This window comes from Hippocampus bargibanti, linkage group LG09 (assembly GCF_051943395.1).
Source record: "Hippocampus bargibanti isolate YZ-2025 linkage group LG09, ASM5194339v1, whole genome shotgun sequence".
In the NCBI taxonomy this organism is placed as follows: Eukaryota; Metazoa; Chordata; class Actinopteri; order Syngnathiformes; family Syngnathidae; genus Hippocampus; species Hippocampus bargibanti.
Genome location: NC_142742.1, coordinates 9,007,901 through 9,032,064, shown reverse-complemented (window position 1 = coordinate 9,032,064; position 24,164 = coordinate 9,007,901). Strand labels below are relative to the sequence as shown.

Sequence of the window (24,164 nt, the reverse complement as noted above, 5' to 3'; positions counted from 1 at the left end):
TCAGTACCATTTATCAAAATGCAAGGTGAAAAAAATGTATTCAAACAAATGTTGTGGATCCAAATGTAAATATTGTGACATGAAAGTATTTGCTTGTTTGAGAAATAAGTACCAGTAATTTGAACAATTCCATTCCTCCAGCAGCGTTAAAAGATTATTCCCACATTAAATGTACATTTCACAGAAGCGCAGTGATGAAAAGAAGACGAAAGGAAAAGAAGAAGTAGAAAAACAAAATACAGGAGGTGCTGTCAAGGCAGCCACTCTTGTGGCGCCATCTTAATGTTAAAAGAACAAATAAACAAAATAACATATGATATGACAACACAATGACACAGACAGTCTTCAGTCTTTTGCACTTTCTGCACCCTCTTTGTTGTATGAAGCAATTCTAGATGAAATAGCAAAGGATCAAAGCGTCCTTTTCACTATTGGATCAGGGACGTCATGGTGAAATGTGCACCTCTGCTACAAGCTAAATTTGGAAAGCAAATAAGAATCTGTAGTCTCCATTGATGAAAAGAGATTGCCTCACATCTCCTGTCCAACGTAAATCCGCTTCAATTCCAAGCCGCAACAGCTCCACATACGCATTGGTGCTCTGCTCTGATGCTCTTTTCTTCTCATAACGGGCTCCTCAAACCACGCACAACAACACAAAGTGACAAAAGAAAACAGAAAAACAAGACCAAAACAACAATCCGCTTCAATTCCAAAACGTGACATTTCCACATCCACTTATTTGCTTTTCGTTCCAAAGTACTCAATTAATATAAATCATATGCAAAAAAATATGTTCTTGAGCACCAACGTAAATGTTTGTATTTGTAGGTGAATTAATCGCTAATTATATTTCATAGAGCCAGGATCCCCTGCAGGAGGGTGCCATTTTCCACTGCCAACTATCGGCTACGGATACCCGAAGGAGACATTTTTTTTTTTGTTCGACACAATATCAAGAGCATGAAAAACAAATGAAATTATAATAAACAAATCATTTGATTCACCCACATCAAAACAATATACAATTCCAAAGTGCTACAAAGCAAATGGAGCAGGAAATGTTTGAGTAATTTTCACAGCGGGCCTTTTTATGAAAATAATATGTCACATTTTGACAGCTGGAGGGAAAAGAAACATGAGCCTAATTTAGCGTTTCCATGTAGGTGCTTCCATAAATGATGGATGCTTGTAAATATGCGCCCACACTCCACCAGCATCTTATCTCATAAACCACTGCGGTGAAGCGGTACAAAAAAAACCATGAGGGAAGAAGGTTGTTTTTACTCCAGCTCCAAAGATCCGGGTTGATGGACACACATGCCACAAAACCCCCTGAGCAGTCTTCTTTCACGGGTTGAAGGGGTCATCTGCAAGGGTCAGTCATGCGAGACTAAAGCCAGAGAATTGTCTGTTTACAGTTTACACCAAGGATGTGCCGGCTCAGAGCAGCCACTGTTGCTGTGCATGACTGCTGAGGGGTGGCATTTGGAATAGCATAAAAAGTCCATCCATCCATTTTCTAATTCACTTATCTGATATGGGGTGGGCAAACCTTTTCACTCGTGGGCCACAATGGGTTCTAAAATTTGACCGTGGGGCCGGGCCAGGAGCATTTTGGAGGGAGTGTTTGGGCCGGATATACTAAAGCATTAAATGTAGTGTGTGTAAACCTCATAGCACAGTAAGAACACTACAACCCAATTTATTAACTGTCTTTCAAATGTGAAAAATAGCCCTTATCAGTTAATACATTTGTCTCAAGGAATATGCAAGATATGGCATGTACATACTATTTCGCAGATACTCGGAGGATGAAATGTAGATAGATTAAAATGACACGAACTGTGATTTATCAAGATTGCGTCTGTTTGTAATAAGATTCAATCGAAGGTGCAAAGTTAAAGAAATCAACATTTATTGAAAAATGGAATCACTTTCATTATTCAAAACATATTATTACACAACGAAATATTCAAGCTCAATAATATCTACTCGTGTTGAACTTTAATAATAATAATAATAATAATAATAATAATAATAAAATTATGAAGAAAGAAGAAGGCTACGTTCCTCATCATGTGTTTAATGCTGATGTAACCGGCCACTCCATTCCATCAAGCCATCAACGACCATCACAAAGGTAAATAAAACCACTTCATTATACAGTACAGTTTATTTCTTTTATTATAATACCATAGAAAATAAGGTATATTTTGTGTAGTTTTAAGGCTTAGAAAATTAGAAAGTAGAAAATTATGTTTTATGGGGACCTGGGCACAGGTTATTCTCATTTTAATGGTTTCCTATGGGAAATACATTTTTGGGATACACACTTGTCACCTTACACACTCTGTCTGAGAACCAATTAAGTTCGTAAACCAAGGTATCCCTGTATTTTCTTTTCAGTATTTTCACCCCAGTTATTACTGTGCCTTTTCCCAGATCTGACTTTCTTCTGCTTAGGAGTTCACCAGCTGCTTTGACATACGCAGAGCAGTCTCCAAATGTTTCCACTGGGATTGACAGTTATTTGATTGTTGAGCGTGAGGATAATATTCTGTTTGTATAATTCCGTATTTATTGGCGGGGCTTTTGAAATCATCATTTATTCCCGCCCGGAGAAAGACTATGAGAGGAAAGCTCTTGATGTTACACTCATTCTGTCTCTCTTTGGAATTGTCTGACAGTTCTGTCATATGGAATAATGAGACGGACGATCTCATTAGAAGCCAGGGGGTATCCTCGCTTGTTTCCTGCTTCCATGCTGTGATTGTTTGCAGCTCACGTCAAGTGAATCCTTAATGAATGGATGTCTTTATTAACCTTTGTGTTACTCATTTACAAACTCCCGTCCTCCATGTGCTTTCTGCGTGTGGGATCTTATTATATGTTTAGAATAGATTGACCCCTCGCTGAGAGCAACACATGATGTGAGGGGAATTCAATGTGTTCTTTTATCAGCAAAGAGCTGAACTATTTGTAATAACTAGTGCAGCACTGACACTCTGACTCAAATGAGAGAAAATATAAAGTGAGTTCACTGATCGGGAAAGTCACGAAATAACATGTGTAAGCATGTCACTTCTAGGCCTTCAGTAGTGCTACCGTGCACTCCTAGGCCTTCAGTAGTGCTACCGCTGAATCAATCCACGGAAGCCACTGTAAAAAAGTGTGGTGTGATCTAGTTTAGCAAAGGAGCAATTTCTCTAGCTAGCTAGCTAGCTTTCTATATGTTTGAGTTACTTCCTGGTTGGACGTACGCTGGCGCGTGTACGCTGCCGCTGCTCACCCACAGAAAAACTGATCCTGTGACTGTAAAGTGACCTTGAGAGTTTTGAAAGGCGCTTAGAAATGAAATGGATTATTACTACACGTCCTGAGAGTACGAGAGGGTACAGTTAGCCAGGAAATACATACTGTCATTAAACTACTCGAGTTTTTACTACCATGTGTGGATTCGTGATGTGAGGTCAGAAGTCGCTCTTTCACCCCATAGAGAAGATGATTGGCGAAGGATGGTGAAGCATCAATAATAACCCCATAAGGTTATATTATTTGCTATTTTTGAATCGTCTGAATGAAGTCAGTCTTGAAAATTAGTTTAACAGTAAATCTGAAACCAAATCCATTTCTTCCGCTCCTTTAGCCATTGTTGGTTGACAAAACTGCTATAACACTATATATTTGCTTATGCAGCGCACGACCGATACAGTGCGCTAGCTCTTGCCAGTATGCTCTTGTAAAGGGCAGTTTTCGCAAACTATCCTTGACTAGTGACTAGCCAATCATAGTTTGCAAAAACTCTGACATTGACCCCCTTAAAGAAGGCGCTGGTATCCCTTTTGGGTTGTCAACTCGAAATCTGATTGGTTAAAGCGAAAGTTTGATCAACACATTTGATGTCAGAAGGCCCGCAGAACTGATTGTGAAGGTGTCCAGGTAGATTTCTGACCATGGTAACAATGATGGCTGAAATGTGATTGGTTAATTGCTTAAATACAAAAACACACAACTGAAAGATGCGCAACAGGGAAAAAGTAACAAACGGAAGATGAGACAATTTGGAATTATTTAATAAGTATTCATGGACAAAATATAATTAACATCGGGTCTGTGAATAGGATATTTTTAGGGCAGCAGAGAAGGCTTTACAGCACAGGTGTCAAAGTCAAGGCCCGCGGGCCAAATCTGGCCCACCACATCATTTTTTTCAGCCCGCGAAAGCAAATCAAACTTGTTAAATTCTATGATGATTGCTAAACTCTGAGCCAAAATTTCATATTTTTGGATGTCAACCACAATAAAAGTCATTATTCTTGACTTCAGATTTGAAAACGAGTTATTCATTAATTTGCTGTGTGCTCTATATGTAATATTTGAAGGGATTTAAACATTCTAATGGGTACCCCAAATTCATAACGGCCCTCGAGAGGAAACCATAACTACAATGTGGCCCGCGGCAAAAAAATGACTTTGACACCCCTTCTTTACAGGCTTTGACGGTCCGCCACTGCATGGCATCATCTTCGCAGAATGTGTTGGGCGAGGTGTGATGACAATGTATATATTGCTAACATGCAAAGGTGTGCATTTTATTTGGGTGCTTTATATTAATCATTTTTGGTCACTGGGCCTGATATGATGTGGAACTGTCAGTATTTCAGGTTATTTTGGTGAAGGTAAAATGATACAACAATTGGCTTTTATGAAATTGAACAATATTTTGCTTTGATCACAACCACTTTGTGTCTCATCCTGATCTGTTGCCCACTCACCTTTCTCTTGAAGGATTCGCGTCCCCTTATGCCACTTTGCATCCGTTTTCATCCTCTCCCAAATTCATTAAGGCCATTTTCTTCCGCCCCATGATGGCCCTTTGTGCGGTGAAAAGACATTTTTCAGTCAAATTAAATGAGCAACGACGGAGAAGGCGACTGACAAAAGCAGACAGAGAGCATCAAGGTCAGACTGTACCTTTTGCTTGCATGAATATTGCATGACGGAGCTTATTTCTTTCACTTTACTTTCCCTTCTACAAATTACACATTGATCACAGCTGGAAGAATTCGATTCCCACAAGCAGAAAGCGGAAGCCATTTGTGCGGATTTATATTTTCTGAATTTCAACTGAGTGTCTGATTCCCCAAACTGACATTTCCTCAACAACGGTTGAACAACATCTTCATTCTCGAGCTCTGCACCCGATTTGTGGAAAAACGAGAGACAACCGTTCACGCTGTTGCATCATGGGAAATGGGATCTGACGGCGGGAAAATGGCCTCATCAAGTTGGTTACAGTCGGAGGAGCACTGACACTTTCATTATCTGCTGCCAGCATGTCAGGAATAGAAGGCATGGCAATTGTTTGCGGAGGTCAGGTGAGGGTGACCTTGACGCGGGCGAATGGTGTGTAAATTGTTTAAATTGGACTGAAGACCCTTTAAATCGATACATTTACCATCAGAAATGGGGAAAAAACGACAACATATATATATCCAGGATTTAGTGTTTCTTGTCTCAGTGATACTACTCATTTTGTTGCATTTTCAAATAGGCTATTCACTGTGTCCCACTGTTCAGTCAGCGGCGGACTGTCAAGGCCTGCAAACCCTTCTCTGCTGGCCAAAAATATCTGAATCACGGACTGATGTTAATTATATTTTGTCCGTTAATTCTTATTAAATACAGTAAAGTCTCGTTATATCGATATTCTTGGGAGTCCGAAAAAATGTTGATATAACCGTACTATCGATATGTCCGATCCTGTGCCGTACTGCATGAAGCAGGGGCAATAAATGGGGGATCTTTAATTTGATAAAATATATGTAATTTTCTCATTGGGTTCATGGATTACGTTCTAGCATGCTTTTGTACTGTAGTGAAGTGAAAAATAAACTTATGCATTAAATAAAAACATCATTTATTATTTTTATAACGCACTCTTGCATTCGTGACTCTGCATATCACTCGACATTGTTTACATTGTACACACGAGAGAAACCACGAACTCCAGCATGTACAAACATGAAAAACAGTGATTATTGCAAGCGATAAAGATATCTGAATACAACACAATTAAATACATGAATGGAAAACGAAAACTGCAACTATTTCGCAATGAAGGAGTTGCTTGTTGGATTGTTCCCCACAGCCATGATTGCCTTGTACGTTGTTCGGATATCACAATTTGTTTCCCCATGGTTGAAATTGGTGTCAAACAACTGTATACTGTATAAGAAGACTACAGTATTGTGACGTTCTCATCGTCTTTGATCCAGGTCCGAAGTTCAACGCTTCGTATGCCATCTTTATTATGGTAGAAAATGGCGCCTGCTACACTGCGCAAGACATGGAAGCTGGTCACGTGACGAACGGTGCGACTGATACAGATTTCGAGAATGGTGGTACTGTATAGAAACCCCTAAGCAAATATCGATTCACCTTAAACTGCTTTTGTATCGATATAAACATAGCAAAATGGCCGACGGGAGATGAAAAAGAGCACAGTAGTAACCGGATTATCATAATAACCATTTATCGTACTAAACTGAATTAATTATACATAAAAAGACTAGAAATTTGCCAGGAAATAAAAATAGTATCGTAATAGGCAGTATTATCAATATAACCGATATCGATATAACGAGACTTTACTGTAATTCCAAATGGTCTTTCAACTTCCTTTAATTACTTTTCCCCTGTTGTGCTCCTTCCAGATGTGTTTTTATAATAATAATACTAATCATAATAATAATAATAATAATACATTTCATTTCTAAGCACCTTTCAAAACTCTCAAGGACACTTTACAGTCACAGGATATTTTTTCTGCGGGTGAGCAGCGGCAGCCACATCCGCCAGCGTTCACTCAACCCGGAAGGAACTCAAATAGATAGAAAGCTAGCTAGCTAATAGATACAGTAATAATAGAAGACCAACTACAAGCTGGATTGGATTTAAGCATTTAACCAATCACATTTCAGCCATCATTTGCCTGGATGCCTTCACAATCAGTTCTGCGGGCCTTGTCGCATCAAATGTGTCAATCAAGCTGTTGCTCACACCAATCAGATTTCGAGTTGGCAACCCAAAACGGGTACCAGCACCTTCTTGGCTGGTCAACGCAAGAGTTGGCCAGCTCTGATCAGAAGTCGCTAGTGACAAGAGCATACTGGTCAGAGCTTGCATACTGTATCGGTAGCGAGCTGCATAAGCAAATACATTTTTTTGTGTTGATTTAATTGCAGTTTTGTCAACCCACAATGGCTGAAGAAGGACAAGATTTGGTTGGAGATTTACTGTTAGCCATTTTCAAGATGGACTTTTCATGAAAAAATGGACATCATAAAGAAAGGTTGGTCAGTTATTTCCTGGCTAATGGTACCCTCTAGTGGACTTGTTGTCAATCTCACCACACTTTTTTCAGTCTGCATTGATTCAGACATAGCACTACTGAAGGCGTAGCGATGAAATCCACTGTGTTCAGTAGTCTTGCGTTTATAAAATTAACCACCAAATTGCTTTTTTCCCATGATGCTACAATTTATATTTACACAGAATAGCAATTTGGAATCAGCTTGACCAATACCAATTTCACTCAGTGGCCGATCAATGACTAACACAAAGAATGAAAACCATAAATTAACGTTTTAGAAGTACAAAAAGCACATCTGAAACGAGAGACCCTGCAAAGGGAAAGCCACTGCGGGCAAAATATCTATGCACAAGAATCTTTTATCCGCAGCTGCCAGAAATGAGAGGTTGGATCTTCTACAGTTCCTTTTTTTAATAGTGCGGGGGGGGGGGGGGGGGGGGGGGGGGGGCTTCTGGCGCGAATAATTCATAGGCAGCAGTTGTGGCGCGTGTCAGCCTACGGTCGGGTGCCGTCATTTTGGCGTAAAGAGGTGCGATTCAATTACACGTGCGAAGGAAGACTTTGAGTCCATTGCCGATCATGTTAGGAGCAGATAATCAATAATGAATAATAATAGTAAGGAGTGATTAATAATGCATTACTGATGGGTTAAAAATGATGATTATTTCTGGTTCATGGCTCTTCGCGGTGTACTAGACAAATACAAATGAGTAGAAAATAAGTGACATTGGATGTTTAAGGATGTGCATTCTATCAAACAAAGTCAAGTACAGGTAACATCCGACTTACGACCAAGTTCAGTTCCGACCAAACGGTCGTAAGTCAAAATGGTCGTAAGTTGAAATCCATTCAAAATGTTGAATAGAGACTCGGAGGCTAAATGACTCACAAACTCCCCCCCTCTGGTGCCATCACACGGTCGATTGCTGTGCGAGTGTGAGATGCTGGCTGGCTGGCCACAATTGTTGTACAGTGAACCCTAGTTTACTGCCGGAGATACGTTCCAAAAATAGCCCACGATAGGTGAAATCCGCGAAGTACAATGTAGTCAGCTTTTTTTTTTTTTTTTTAATTTTATAATGCAAAACTGTACATACTGCAGAATGAAACAAAAAATAAAATCTCTTTTTTAATAGTTTAAAGAATGGTGTTGTAAAACGATATTTTTTTGCTGCGCCTATTCGTCCTGACTCCGCTGCGCTGTAGCGTCTTTTTCTACTGAAGGAGTCTTTCTCCGAGAGAAGAACATTGTTATCGGTAGTTGTTGGCACTCTATTTTTTTAAGCAAGAAGATTTTTAGGAACCGACATGGCTCGATTTCTAGAAGCAAAATGCTCCATGAGATGTTCAAGGCCAGTGTGTTTGATTTTATTCTGCTTTGTTTGCAGTGTTTCTTTTACTTTCTTTGTTTTTTTTTCCCTTGAAAAAAAAGTGAACCGTGAAGTAGTGAGGGATCACTGTACACGTTACCGGCCTTCTAGCGCGTCACAGTCCCAGGCGTAGAATCAAAATTTTAAAAATAGGGTCTGGAGGTCGTAAGTCGAGCTGGTTGTAAGTCGGATGTTACCTGTATACCATTACAGCAGGCGTTGCGACATGACTAAAAAGCAGAGGTCATCTGTGTAGAATCATTGTGGTGTCATCAATACTGTGCACACAAAGGAGTCCAAGATGGCGCCCGAGTAGGCAGCCGTCAGCAAGTGCTCTCATGAGCCTTGCTTTTGTTGTTGTGTTTGTCTTGTTTGGTGTTTTCTTTTGTCACTTTGTGTTGTTGTGCGTCATGTGGAATGGATACGGACTGTTTTTCAGCATTTTTGACCACATTCATCAAGGAGGAGACTGTTCTGAGCCGTTGCGCCTTTCCGGCAGCATGAATATGCCAGTACTGTTTTTGATTTGGGAGGAATGTCGGTGCCATTCATCGCTGGACACCACAGGGGCCATTGTGCATTTTTTGCACCTGTAATGGGCATCGTCTTCACAGCCCCACTTTGTTCAGCGGAAAGGTCGGTGCTGTTGGACAGTCTACGGCTGGATGGATGCATGGCTTGAGGAGCCCGCGATAAGAAGAAAGGAGCGTCAGCGCAGAGCGCCGATGCGTATGTGGAACTGTTGCGGCTTGGAATTGAAGCGGATTTATGTGGGACCGGAGGTGTGAGACAATCTCTTTTCGTCAATGCATGCGACAGCTTGTAGTCGACGTGCACATTCCACTATGATGTCCCTAATTCACCGGTGGAAAGACGATTTGATCGCTCCTCTTTCATCTAGAACTGCTTCATGTAACAAAGAGGGTACAGAAAGTGCTTAAGAATGAATGACTCTCTGTGTTGTCATATTATTTGTTATTTAGTTTTTTTGATTCTTTTGACTTCAAGACGGCACCGCGAGAGTGGCTGCCTTTCCAGCAGTTCATGAATTTTGTTTTTCTACTTTCATCACTTTGCTGCTGTGAAATGTAAATGTCTCCACTGCGAGACTAATAAAGGCAAATCCAATCCAATACAGTATATTGAGGCAGCTATTTTCAATGAGTCCTTCAAAGTCAAAGTTGCCCTTGAGGTTTTTCACACATCACTACCTTATTTGGGCCATGGCAAGAAAAGACACCAGACAGATGGCTGATGTGAAATTGATAAACAGTTGAGTTTGTGTTATTATTGCTGGTAGGCTGAACATGGCAGCAACATTTGATGACTTAGAAAACTCCAATAATTCAGCTCCCCAAGGTCAGAACTTGACCAAACATCTTGTGTGTTATGTTTATCCCGCCCTGAAGAAATTCAGAGGAACTGTTCCTCCCTGATTTTTACAGCTTTAATTGCCACTTTTGTCGTCATTTGGGGGACATGAAAGCAAAACAAACAAATGAGAATGTCTCGTTAATGGATGCTCAGCATTGTTGAAAACCCTCACGCTAAGACAGTAAAAGGGTAGAGCAGCATTGATGAGCAACACTTGAGTTGATAAATTATCACCAATTTGTGTGAAGAGGCGGCACAAGACTGATTGCAAATCACCGGGCTTCTTCCCGCACAGTTGTGGCCGACAATGCGCACATTGCACTTCCTCCCTTTATTTATTGATTTGTTTCAGGTCACAATAAAGTATTCTGGAAGAAAAAAAACATGAACGTGCTATGACTGAAAACTGGAGTTCACATGAATTCTGTTGAATAATGTTGGTCATGCAATACTGTATGGATCTGTTAATCAGATCAACACTACGGATACAATTTTGGATAATGATGATAATAATGAAGATGTTGAAAGAAAGAGCAATTTGCTCCAATTGCCTTGCATGGATAAATATCATTTGGTATTGTTGTAAAATACAATATATGTACCGAGTGCACCGTGCCTTGCCATTTGCTGTCTTTCACTGTGTATATACAGTAAAGTCTCGTTATATCGATATTCAAGGGAGTCCGAAAAAATATCGATATAACCGGGACTATCGATATATCCGACCCTGTTTGCATGTAATTTTCTCCGTGCGTGCATAGAAATAGTATCGATATAACCGGGACTATCGATATATCCGATATCGATATAACGAGACTTTACTGTAGCTCTATCTATATATACATCTACTGTGTAGGTCTGACTGTCTATCTATCTATCTATCTATCTATCTATCTATCTATCTATCTATCTATCTATCTATCTATCTATCTATCTATCTATCTATCTATCTATCTATCTATCTATCTATCTATCTATCTATATTACTCTCTCTATCCATCTATCCCACCCTCCCTCCAACCACCCATCCACCCATATACTTTTTTTGTAGTTTTGATTCCTTAATGAGTCTGCACAAAGCTTGAGCCGAGGCTGTTTCTTTCGGGTAATGTTGCCATGACAACCACACGCTCATAGAACCAAGTGTAACAACAAACGAATTCTGAATGTGAATGCTAAAAAGACGTCAGACACATGCTCGCGCACTTGGTTTACTCCCCGCCTTCTGTCATCACAAAAAGCTTGTTCAAGTGGAAATTATTGAAATAAATGGTGACTATGACCACACAACTGAAAAATGAATTCGGATGAAAAATGTTTCATTGCACGTTAATGTATTTCCCATTCGTCGATGCTTTTGAGAACGTCTGCTTCAAAACAATCACTTAAAGGACAACCGACGTCACTTTTTTGTTTTTTAACTGACATCAGAAAAACGTTTTATAGCATCTAAAATACCCAAAACACGCAGGATGATATTGTTATTCAAATGCAAAACACCAATAAAATGACTTAAAGTGTCTAAAAAGTGCTTCCATTTGAAAACGGAAATGGCCAGTTTCAGAAGGTCCCGCCTCCTTGTTAGTGACATCACGCCAAGACGTCTTGCCTTGCTCGAGAATCAAAACAATGGCTTCAGATTCGGAGAATATGCTTTCTTGTTATGCATCCAGTTATGAATATGATTCAAATAGTTTTGAAGAGGAAAGCATACATGTTTGCAATCGATTAAAGAAGGTTTTCTGGGTCGTTTTGATTGCCCAAGACTGATGTGTAGTGTCACAATAAATGCAGAAGATGGCGGCAGAGCTCTGTTGGAAATAGTTTTGTTTTGCAGTTTGGAATTTTTTTCAACAGAGTTGTCTCGGTGTAACATACAACGATTCACCATTGCATTATTTATGTGTTTACCTTCTAATTTCGCCATCAACACGGATCAACACGAAGTTTTCAGACCAAACAAAGTACCGCAAAATGCATTGAGGTGATGCAAGGTATGTCCTTTCTCAATCAGGGGCGTTCCTTCAGTGACGTAGGGTGAGGATTCGTCACCAACTCAAAACCAAGACTTTCGGAATATTCTGCACGAGTCTTAAAATGTAAAATATAGATGTATTCGGTGGAATCTTTGTAAAATACGCTCAGTAGAAGTCATTTGAAGCATTTTACAAATTATGGACACAACTTATCTGGAGACGTCGGTTGTCCTTCAAGCTTCGCAGACCACAGTCTCTGACCTTGCATTTACTTAATGGGCTGCTCATTCCCAAATACAGACGCTCCTTACTTACGAACGAGATACATTCCGAACAGTCGTTCGGAAGGTGAATTCATTCATAAGTTGATTCAACGCTATATTTTGTATGGGATATATGATTAAGGCTTGTATAATTCACCTATATTGGTTTGTAATGAAAAGTATATATATGCTCCATGTACAACCAAAGAGAATACTACATATGTTACGACAAAAATGTTTGGATGTACCGTTGTTCGTAACTCAAATGTTCGTAAGTAGGGGAGCGTCTATACCATTTATTGCTAAATGTACAAACGAGTGTCTCCTAATGCTTTCAACGTGCTGTGGTTATTATTTCAATGCATATTTTTGAAATGTATAATTTGGAGGGGAAAAAAAACATGTCTGCTACTACCTTTGTGTGAAGCCACACTGCACGCAAATTTGGCTCTGTCCTCTGATTGGATGAGCAGAGAATTCTAAGATCATATTCTGTACCTCTGCCATTGTAGTTATATACTACCTTATAAAACTTCACCATTCACAATAATTGCATGTGGTTACAGTAAAGTCTCGTTATATCGATACGCAAGGGAATCCGAAAAAATATCGATATAACCGGGACTATCGATATATCCGATCCTGTGGGGGGGGGGGGTGCGTAAATGCGGCATCTTTGTTATGGCATGTAATTTCATCATTGGGTTCATGGATTGCGTATCTAACATGTTTTTTGTACAGTAGTGAAGTGAAAAATAAAGTTGTGCATAAAATAAAAACGTCTTTACACTTTTTAATGACTATTTCCTTTCAAAAATGCAACCAACCAATGCTAAATCGTCAAGTTCTATTCACACGAAGCCACGAACGCCAGCATGTACAATCATATGAAAAACAGTGATTGTTGCAAACAATAAAGATATCTGGATGCAACACAATTAAATACTGTACATGGATGAAAAACCAAAACTGCAACGTTTACATAACTTACGTGACGTTCGAGAGTGGCTGAATAGAATCCCGGCGCGCAGCTGTGACGTTACAACAGCTTTTTGACTGACTCAAGAAACACAAAAAGTGATGTTGGTTGCCCTTTAATGCACAGTATGGAATGTACAGTCATTTTCAAAATCATGACGCTTCAGCAGACAAAACAACAAACATTGTTGCAAAAAACGCTTGCATTCATGTAACAGTACATGTACATAACACTGCAATTAGTATGTATGTAAGCTATTTAAAAAAGTCATCAATCTTCTTCTGCTTCCCATTTTTATATTTTAATATGAACACTTCCATCTTGTTTAACGTTTCTAAAAAACTGGATGCATTTTCTACGGATTCAAAGAAAGATCGCGTGTCCGCAACCCCTTGCAACGCTTTTGTCGAAGTTGCAAAAGGTGTGCATTCAGTCGCTTCTTCTTCATCGTCATCAGCATCATCATCATCACGGTACTGTGGCATACTTGGCTTTGACCTCCGCTGCGATATCCGCATCTGATGAGCTTGGGAATGTCGCAATGTCTTTGTCGACTGCGACATACGATGCAATGTCGGCGACTTTTAGCTTTTCAGCCAACACTGCAAGAGGAATGTTGTCGTCATCCTCTTCGTTAGCTGCAGATGTTTCCTCACTGCACCCTGGATTTTCAAATTTGCAGTGACGGAAGCAGTTCTTGATGGTGTTTTCGGACACCGTGCTCCACGCTTTGGAAATTGCTCTGATGGCATCCAAAACAGTCCATTGTTGAAGACACACGAGCAGCCGTCTGATACACACGAGCTGCCGTCTGAAAATGGCGTCTGCTCGGGAGAGCTGCTCACGTAACAAGACACGTGACCAAGTTGACCAATGGCGCGACGGATATATCGATGTAAACAACAAAAATGGCCGGCGGGGGATGAAAAGGAGCACCGTAATAACCGGATTATCGTAACAACCGGGTATCGTACTAAACGGTACTAATTATACATAAAAAGACTAGAAATGTGCAAGGGAAATGAAAATAATATCGTAATAAGCGGTACTATCGTTATAACCGATATCGATATAACGAGACTTTACTGTATTTACTTTTAAATCCAAATCAAAGGTCGAACTTGTCCACAAAGACTTGTGATGTGTTCCTTTTAGGTCCTTTTCCCTTGGGGGGTCTGTCGGCTGGTCCTGGTCTTTGGTGACATGGTGAATGAGCATGTATGGTGTACACTTTCATTGTGTGAGATGGCAAGTAAGTGGAGATGTAGCTCATTGGTAGAGCACATGCTTTGCGTGTATGATGTCCTGGGTTCAATCCCAGTCATCTGCAAATCATGTTTCCCCCCCAAAAAACGACCTTGCACTTTAAACTACGATCAGGCGTTTTTCGCCTGAAAAAAACACCTGGTTCCGAACAGGTTTGAGATGTTTGAAACCGGTTCCAGTTCAAGCCAGTTTCAAACAAGTATAACCAGTTTGAGCCAGTTCAAACCAGTTGTAACTGGTCAGAACCAGTTTTGGTTGGAACGGTCAGTTTTTAACTGGTTCCAGTTCAAACCGGTTTGAGACAGATGAAACCGATTTGAAACGGTTCGAACCAGTTAAGACCGTTTTGAACCAGTTTGAACTGGCTCCATTTCAAACCAGTTCAAACAATTCGGAACCGGTTTGAACCAGTCAAAACCGATTTGAACCAGTCGGAACCCGATCTGACTGGTTTGAACTGGCTCAAAACGGCCGGTTCAAACCAATTCACACCGGTCAGAACCGGTTTTACCCAGTTACAACTAGAATCAGTTACGACCGGTTTGAACCAGTTCAAACCGGTTTGAACGGGCTCAAACCGGTTCTGACGATTAAAACCGGTTTGAGCCAGATGAAACCGATTTGAAACGGTTCGAACCAGTTTGAACTGGCTCAAACCGGTCGTAACTGGTTGCATTTCAAACCGGTTCAAACCAGTCAGATCCAGTTCAAACCAGTCAGATCGGGTTCCGACTGGTTCAAATCGGTTTTGACAGTCGAAACCGGTTTGAACTGGTTCAAACCGGTCTTAACTGGTACCAATTCAAACTTGTTTGAACCAGTTCCAACCGGTTCAAACCAGTTCCGGCCAGTTCAAACCGGTTTGTATCGGTTCTGACCAGTTCAATATGGTTCTGAACAGTTCAAACCAGTTCTGATCGGTTTGAGCCAGTTCAAACCAGTCAGAACCCGTTCTGACCAGTTCAAACCGGTTTAAACCAGTTCTGACCAGTTCAAACCAGTTCAAACCGGTTTTAACTGGTCAGAACCGGTTTGGACTGGTCAGAACCAGTTCTGACTGGTTTGAGCTGGTCAGAACCGGTTTGAACTGGTTGACTGGTTCAAACCAGTTTGAACTGGTTCAAACCGGTCTTAACTGGGACCAATTCAAACAGTTCAAACCAGTCAGTTCTGACGTTCAAACCGGTTCTGTTCAGTTCTAAAACCAGTTAAAACCGGTTTGAACTGGTCGGAACCGGTACAAACCGGTTCGAACCAGTTTGAACTGGCCGGAACTGACCAGTTCAAACCGGTTTGAACCAGTCAGAACCGGTTCTGACCAGTCCAAACTGGTTCTGAACCGGTCGTCACTAATTCCAGTTTAAACCGGTTTGAACTGGTTTTAACCAGTTTGAACCAGTTTAAACTGGAAGCAGTTAAAACCGGTTTGAGCCAGTTCAAACAGGTCTGAACCGGTTCAACCCGGTTTGAACTGGTCAGGACCGGTTCTGACTGGTTCGAACCGGTCGTAAATGCTACCAATTCAAACTTGGTTGAACCAGTTCCAAACCAGAACCGTTTGGAACCGGTTCTGGTTTGGACCTGTCAAAACCGGTTCCGACCAGTTCAAATCAGCTATAACTGGTTCCATTTCAAACTGGTTCAAACCGGTTTCAGTCACTTCAAACCGTTTTGAACCAGTTCAAACCGGTCATAACTGGTTCCATTTCTAACCGGTTCAAACTGGAAGCAGTTGAAACCGGTCGGAAGCAGTTCTGGTTGGACCCGGTCAGAACCTGTTCTGACCAGTTGAAACTGGCTGTCACTGGTTCCAGTTCAAACCGGTTTCAGCGAGTTCAAACCGGTTTCAGGCAGTTCAAACTGGTTTGAACAGGTTCAAACCGGTCGCAACTGGTTCCAGTTCAAACCGGTTTCGTAGTTTAAAATGCATGGTTGTTTTTTTTTTTTTTTTTTGGGGGGGGGGGGTCTTGATGTCATGATGACGGGGATCGAACCCAGGACTTCATACATGCAAAGCATGCGCTCTACCAATGGGCTACCACTCCACTTACGTGCCACCTTACATATTGAAAGTGTGCACCATACATACTCATTCAACACGTCTACGAAGACCAGGACCAGCCGGCAGTAAGATGATTCCCCGTTCAGCCATTCCATTCCATTTTCAGTACCGCTTATTCCTCATTCGGGTCACGGGTGTGCTGGAGCCTATCTCAGCTGTCTTCGGGCACGAGGCGGGGGACACCCTGAATTGGTTGCCAGCCAATCGCAGTATAACAGTGACAACAGTCACTCTCACACACACCGAGGGACAATTTGGAGTGGTCAATTTGCCTGCCATGCATGTTTTTGGAGTGTGGTAGGAAACCGGAGGACCCGGAGAAAACCCACTAATAACTAGCTAATAGATAACAAATAATAGAGCAAATGACGCTAGTGTCTAAGGACACACTACTTATTCACATTTTTTTCTAGAACAATGCATCACTATGTGCTGTATATTTGAATTTCTCAATTGGTTTCACCATTCTAAATTAATGCCCGAGTTTCATTATGATAAAATATGGATGTAAAAATATCCAGCATTATTATTTATTTCATTGTATTTCTTTTATCCAAATGACCCAGGAAACTGAGAGGGAACACAATAGTTGAAAATAAATAATAAGCCCGCAAGTATAAAAAAAACAAATCACAAATTATTTTCAAAATGTTAGATACTGTATTGTATCAGTGTCTGAAACTCATGACAAAAAGTTAGTGGACACCCGGGCAGACAACTCTGAAAAGATGCCGGCCCGGCCATTAAAGTCAAAGTCAAAGTCAGCTTTATTGTCAAATATGCTAATATGCATGACATACAGCACAGATGAAATTAATGTCCTCTCGGACCCAGCGTGCAAGACATGCAAGGCACTTATAACGTGGCTAAAAAAGACATACAATTGACAACAGACAATACATGTAATTTCTGTATGTAAAGTGAGGTAGTGTCGTATGGAAAGTGAGGTAGTGACGTATGTAAAGTGAGGTAGTGACATATGTTAAGTGAGGAAGTGACGTACATAAAGTGACGTAATGTCGTAATTGCAAAAACAAACAACTAGAAAGGGTTGAAGTGAGGTCTTGTCTAATGAGAAATAACCAAAAATAGAGTTCAGGATGATCATACAGCATGTAGCGTGTACTCAGAGTTCGGTGAGTGTGGCAGTGGGAAGGGGCAGGCTGGGCAGGGCTGGGAGGGAGTTGAGTCATTAAGTTGCCTGCCCGATTTTTCACACCTTAAAACACATAAAGACATGTAATCGCCCCAAAAAAATGTAAAGGTCTTTTTTAAAATTAAGGCAGTACCAACCACAAATGCAACCTTGCCTAATTTAGGGTAAACATACCTTGCTGAAGATTTTGCTCCAGCTGTCGCATAGCGTCATGGCGCACACTGCAACGTTTGCGTTGTGTTGCCTGCTTAACACTCCGAGGACTCCACTTTCTCAGCGGCTTTCAAAAGTCTGAAGTATACTTTTAAGTCAGGGTGTAGTCCGAAACAGGCTTCTGATTGGCTGCCGGTGCCGAGTATGCAAATTGCCAAACAAACGTTCGAAGATGTGAAAAATTATGACACATAATGTTTGTTAAATCCGCTCGCAAATTGCCAAACGAACGTTCGTTTGGCAATTTGCATACTCGGCACCGGCAGCCAATCAGAAGCATGCTTCGGACTACACCCTGACTCAAAAATGTACTTCAGAGTTTTGAAACCCGCTGAGAAAGTGCAGTCAACGTGGCTTGTAGCGATTTGTGGCTTTTGAGTGATTGAGTAAAACAAAGGAAGTACCTACCACAAATGATCCCTTGCTTAATTTATGGTAAATATCCCTTGCTGAAGAATTTGCTCCATTTGTCATCATGGTGCACAATGCAATGTTTGCGTTACGTTGTCCGCTAAACGAACGTTCGTTTGGCAATTTTCATACTCGGCACGGCAGCCAATCAGAAGCCTGTTTCGTGCTTCGGACGATACCGTGACTGTAAAGTGTACTTGAGAGTTTTGAAAGGCGCTTAGAAAGAGGAGTCCACATGGCTTGTAGTGGTTTGCTTGTCGGTTTTGCTTTATGGAATAAAACAAAGGTTTGATTTGAAAAAAAAAATCTATTTTTTTTCTTGAAGAAGTTGTCGGCCACCTGGGCCGAGACGTTTTGAAAGTTGCACACCCCGGGCCTCCGGGGAGACGTTATTTCAAACACTGATTGTATGTATGAAAAAAAACTAAACCCGGAAGAATTAAAAAAAATATATATATATATCAGGATGTCAGTAAACATTACCCTAAAAATAATATTTTTTTCCAAAACCAAAACAAAATAAAATGAGATTGAAATGTGAGTGTTTCAGCCCTTTTGCAAATAACATCCAAAAATCATCAGCCCACATCATAACATTGATGGCCCCATCAAATCCACAAGGCCCAAACTATGCAAGTGGCTTCAATCGGAGGAACCTGAACGACTCCATGCACCATTTACCATATGTGAAATGTTGCCTACATTTAATTAGCTGAGGTTGTGAGGTCGTTCTCTCCATGGCAACGGTGCTCGTCAGGGTAGAGATGCTGGAAGCAGATGGACTCGACCGACGGGGATGATTGCTGTGAAAAAAAAGAGGGGGGAGCAATTGTTAGGCAAGAGTCACAGTAAAAAAAATGATTCCAACCCACACCCCGCCTTCACTTCAACATTTCCAAGGTAATGCAGAAAAAAATGTTGCAGAGGCAATTGAGGCCATATCGAATGTCACTTCCACATTATCTGGCAGTGAGAATGACACACTTCGTCACCGCAAGACTCGGTCACAGCACAAATTGTTGGCCTGTTTCGAGTGAAAGACGGTGTCAACAGACAACAGAGCGGCTGCCCACATTGTAATGAAACGATGTGCATTGCGGCTGCCTTGGCTGTATTTGTTGACAGGCGAGGGATTTGTTTAATCATTTCTCAGCATGCTTCTCCCCCTACCCGTGCATGCGTTGAGAATTTCAATGACATTTCTCACTATGCTTTAAATATCTCATTGATGCTGGTAATCACCTCGGAGGCTGTCTGTGCATGTAATTTGTTTTATTTGATACCTTCTCACTTGCACAGCTAACCTTTAGGAAGGTTAGCAATAGGAATCGCTTCATCCAAGTGATACCTTGGCTTACGAACTTAATTGGTTCCCATACAGAGTGTGAAAATATTTCCCATAGGAAACCATTAAAATGAGAATAATCCGTTCCCAGGTCCCCATAAACATAATTTTCTACTTTCTAATTTTCTAAGCCTGAAAACTACACAAAATATACCATATTTTATTTCTTTAATTATAACACTAGCGTATTATAATTAAAGAAATAAACTATACTGTATAATAAAGTCATTTTATTGACCTTTGTGATGGTCGTTGATGGTTTGATGGAATGGATAGCTTTTTGCATGAAGTGTCTCAAAGAGCTCTGGGTTGTACATATTGGAAATTGTGATATTTCAACAGCAACAGATGCAAGCAGACACACTAGAACATCATTAATAGCTGGTTCCCTTGCTTGTCTTTTCATTTCAAATTGAACTGATGGCTAGTGCGGGTTATTTGTGGAGCCTGATTGATGGGAGTTTTGACCTTGACAAGTCCAAATTTCACTGTTTTCTATCCATTTTGTCACTCTCTCTGTGTCGTCTGCCTGTCTCTTAAATGTTTAAACCACCTCCCCTCACTGCTACGACTTGACCAATCACGTGGCTTAACCAACGACTGAGGGCTGGAAATAGAGGACCAAAACAAGCCGGCTGCCATTTTCTTTTAGAATGGGCTCGTTCACGAATGACACATTGTGGCAGCTCCGTGTGTATCCTGAAAAATAGTTCGTATGCCAAGGTAAAATTGTCATAAATTTAACATTCGTAAACTGACAAGTTCATAAGCCAAGGGGTTCGTAAACCGAGGTATCACTGTACAAATATCCACTCCCCAGCTAATGCGCTGTCCAACGACTGGGAGATTTAACAGTCTGATTGCGTTTTGGAAATTTTTTAACTGCTAGAAAGCATAGAGTTGTCTGCGTTGTTTCTTACACCGTGCGGACACAGCACATATTGCATTTGATAAGGTCTGTAGAAAATGTGTCAAACTATTCGTGAATGTCGTCATCCCAAATTTATGTCTGACTGCTCACCCGACAGTCTTGAATATTTTTCTATTTCCCATCCTGACTTACACAAGGCTGCGATATACATCTATAATATCAGAACCACCATAGCATGAAGTCTATGCAAAGATAAATAAAATGACATAAATACAAGATTAGAGCCAGTCTGGTGAAAGAAAAACAAAACAAAACGATGGACGACTCCTTCACGCTAATAAAGCAGGCACTGGAGCTTGAGAAAAGGGAGACTGTAATCTACCTTCCCGCAGGCAACGTTTGTAATGTAATTCCCGGGACCCCCCCAACCCCCTTTGTCCCTGGAGGATGGCCAATAAGCGCACCAAACAAATACAAGTGAGGGAATGCATCAAATCTCAGGTTATCCCTTTCTGATGCCTTCTCGTCTGGGCAGCCATTGTGGACTCGAAAAAAGACAAAAACCATTTGATCCTCAAGATTTTCTCTTCTTCCCTTCACAGGTAATTTGACTGGGGGAAATTATCGATCCATCGATTGATCGATCTATCCATCCATCTATCTAGCGAACTATCTAGTGAGCTATGTAGCTAGCTAGGTTATTACCTAGCTATCTACCTACCTACCTACCTGGCTTGCTAGCTAGCTATCTACCTAGCTATCAACGTATCTAGCTAGCTACCTAAATCAATATGTATTGTATCTATCTATCTGCCTGTCTAAACCAACAAATCTGGTAGAGTATTGATACTTGTCTTGCTGTTGATTCATACCTCAATGATGAGTGAATGATCTTCGTCATCACAATTAACATAAATTCTTGGTGGGGGGGGGGCACCGCCGCCCTTGGCAGGCCTTCGACTGCAGACAGCAATAAGTGTACTAAAAATAGAGACCGACATTGTTATGTATGGCACCAAAACACTGTGTGGGCAGACTATTGCATTTCATAACAGGAAAAGGAGAAAGCGATTGTTTGGGTTTTTTTTTTTTTTTTTTTTGTGATTCGACACAGTCATGGAATGAATTAGCCTTCTGCTTGGAGTTTTGCACACTGCATTCATCATTGATTCATTGAATTATTTACAAATGTGTTCTTTTAGTTTTTACAGCTGGTTTTCGACCTATCATTTCTTCCTGTTGTTTTTGTGACAAAGACTTCACGGCTTGTCATAGCAGATACCAGATAACATGCTGTTACACTACAATGCTTTAGGTGGCGCCCCAAGCTAGTTGGGTAATTAATCACCCCACAGTGTTCCTATTCCCGTGACTCCGAGGGTGTGAGCAATATCCAGGTTCCAGTTCCTGCTCACTGTTCATTTTTGGAACAATGTCCTATTGCCTTAGCTCCTGATTCTTTACACTCGGTGCCCCCAAGTTATCGCGTCAAATCAAATTCTAATGTGGCATGAATATGCTGATTTTTTCAGAAATAAGAAGTCCAAGATGGCGCTTGAGTAGGCAGCTGTCGACAAGTGCTCTCACGAACCTTGCGTTTTTAGTTGTTTTTGTGTTTTATTTTGTTACTTCATGTTGTTGTGCGTCACATGGACCAGACGCGGATTGTTTTTCAGTATTTTTGGCCACAACATTCATCAAGGAGGAGACTGCGTTGAGCGCTTGCGCCTTCTCAGCCGCACGAATATGCCGGCACTGTTTTTGATTGGGGGAATGTCGGTGCCATTTGAATGTCATCCAGTGACGTGCGGTGAGGTTCATGGCTGGTGAGGCACTGACGTCATCACAGTCAGATTTACAAACGAACTCTACGGAGTAGCTTATTCACCATTCGATTGGCAACAGTTAATGTGTTTTGTTTAAAATGTCATGTCAGCAGTCTTTATATATACAAACTGTAGCATAGGAAAAAAAGAATTAAAAAAACGTTATCGTGTTACCTTTACTTATAAATGAAGTCCATGCACCGCTCTTTCTGAAGAAACTTCTTTGTACAAGCCTTCCTTAGCTTTCTTCAGTTTTAAAAGTCTCTCTGTGTCAAGAGGCAGAGAGACAAGGCAGTAAAAGCAGAAAAGGCGATTTCTTGCTGGACTTCCACACAGCCAGCCTTTTCGTGTGTACCAGTCCGTCTTCTGTCCTGTTGTCTGAAGCAAACCTTTTAGCTCCGGTGTTGGTCTTCCTTTAATTATTATCTCCTGCTTCGATTGAAAGTCCAGTCGAGAAAATTCTTTCAATTTAGATATGTAATTCTCCATTCTGAAAAGAAGGCCAAGCAACACGAAAAAAATTATTGGATGGTTGCACTTAACTTGCTAACTGTTTACAGTAGCTGGCTGTCACTAATTCTATTATTCTGCAGCCGAGGGGTTGCAAGAAGAATCTCTGGAATCACCAGCGCCCCCTGTCATGAGGCAGGAGAAATGTGTGCCTCACCGATGCACACAGTTTTGATAAAAATAAAATAAACACTGTAGTACAATTTAGTTCATATACTAAAAGTGTTTCACACTTTAATAGCGATATGCAGAGAGACATCAATGCAGTCTCACTGCAGAGCAAGCCAGCACAGTTAGCATAGTCATTGCGCGATCCATGGTGAGGCTCAGCCGGCTGCTGCCTCACCGCTCGTCTCGGTAAATGTGAAAATTCAGCGATTTTGAAAACAAATCCAGAAATTGTGAAGTTAAATGGAAAAGAACTTTAAAGTACAAATCACTCAATAAATATAACTGTTGAATTTATTTTTCATTTGATATTTCCATGACGACACGGTCTCACCTGCCTCCCCTGACTGCACGTCACTGATGTCATCGCTGGACAGCTCTGGGGCCATTGTGCTTTTTTGCGCCTCCATATTTATTCCATATTATTATTATTATATATTTATTATTATTATTTATGATTTATTCTCATTATTATAGCGTATAGTTTAGCTTTTTTGATTGTTGCTGTGATGATGACCATTTTGTGTTTGGGAGCCTTTTACTGAGCGAGTTGCTTGTTCTGTAGCCACAAAGGGACATATGTCTTCTTGTGCCGGTCCCAAGCCCGGATAAATACAGAGGGTTGTGCCAGGAAGGGCATCCGACGTAAAAGCTTGGCCAAAACAAACAAAACAAATGCGGATCAAACCTCTGACGATGGAGGTTACTGATTCGCTGTGGCGAGCCCCGTGAAGGGAAAAGCCGAAAGGAAAAGAAGAAGTGGGCAGAATTTTCACAGCCCCGCTTTGTTCCCCAAAAAGACCGAAGAGTCTGCGGTTGGAGGGATGCACGGCTTAAGGGGCCCATGATGAGAAGAAAGGAGCGTCAGAGCATCGCACTGATGTGTAAATGGAACTGTCGCGGCTTGGAATTGAAGCGGATTTACGTGGCACAGCAGATGTGAGACGATCTCTTTTCATCAATGGATGTTACAGCTGCATGTTTGCTTTCAAAACT

The 24,164-nt window shown here is 41.0% G+C and overlaps 1 long non-coding RNA gene across 1 annotated transcript; it reads right to left on the bottom strand.

The window, feature by feature from the left end:
- Window positions 1-4,304: 4,304 nt before the first annotated feature.
- Window positions 4,305-23,828, bottom strand: LOC148893569 (uncharacterized). The gene is made up of 4 exons (XR_016116032.1): window positions 22,665-23,828; window positions 21,537-21,645; window positions 19,151-19,251; window positions 4,305-4,877 (listed from the first exon to the last, which is right to left on the bottom strand). It is a non-coding gene; the product is annotated as an uncharacterized LOC148893569 (long non-coding RNA).
- Window positions 23,829-24,164: the final 336 nt, after the last annotated feature.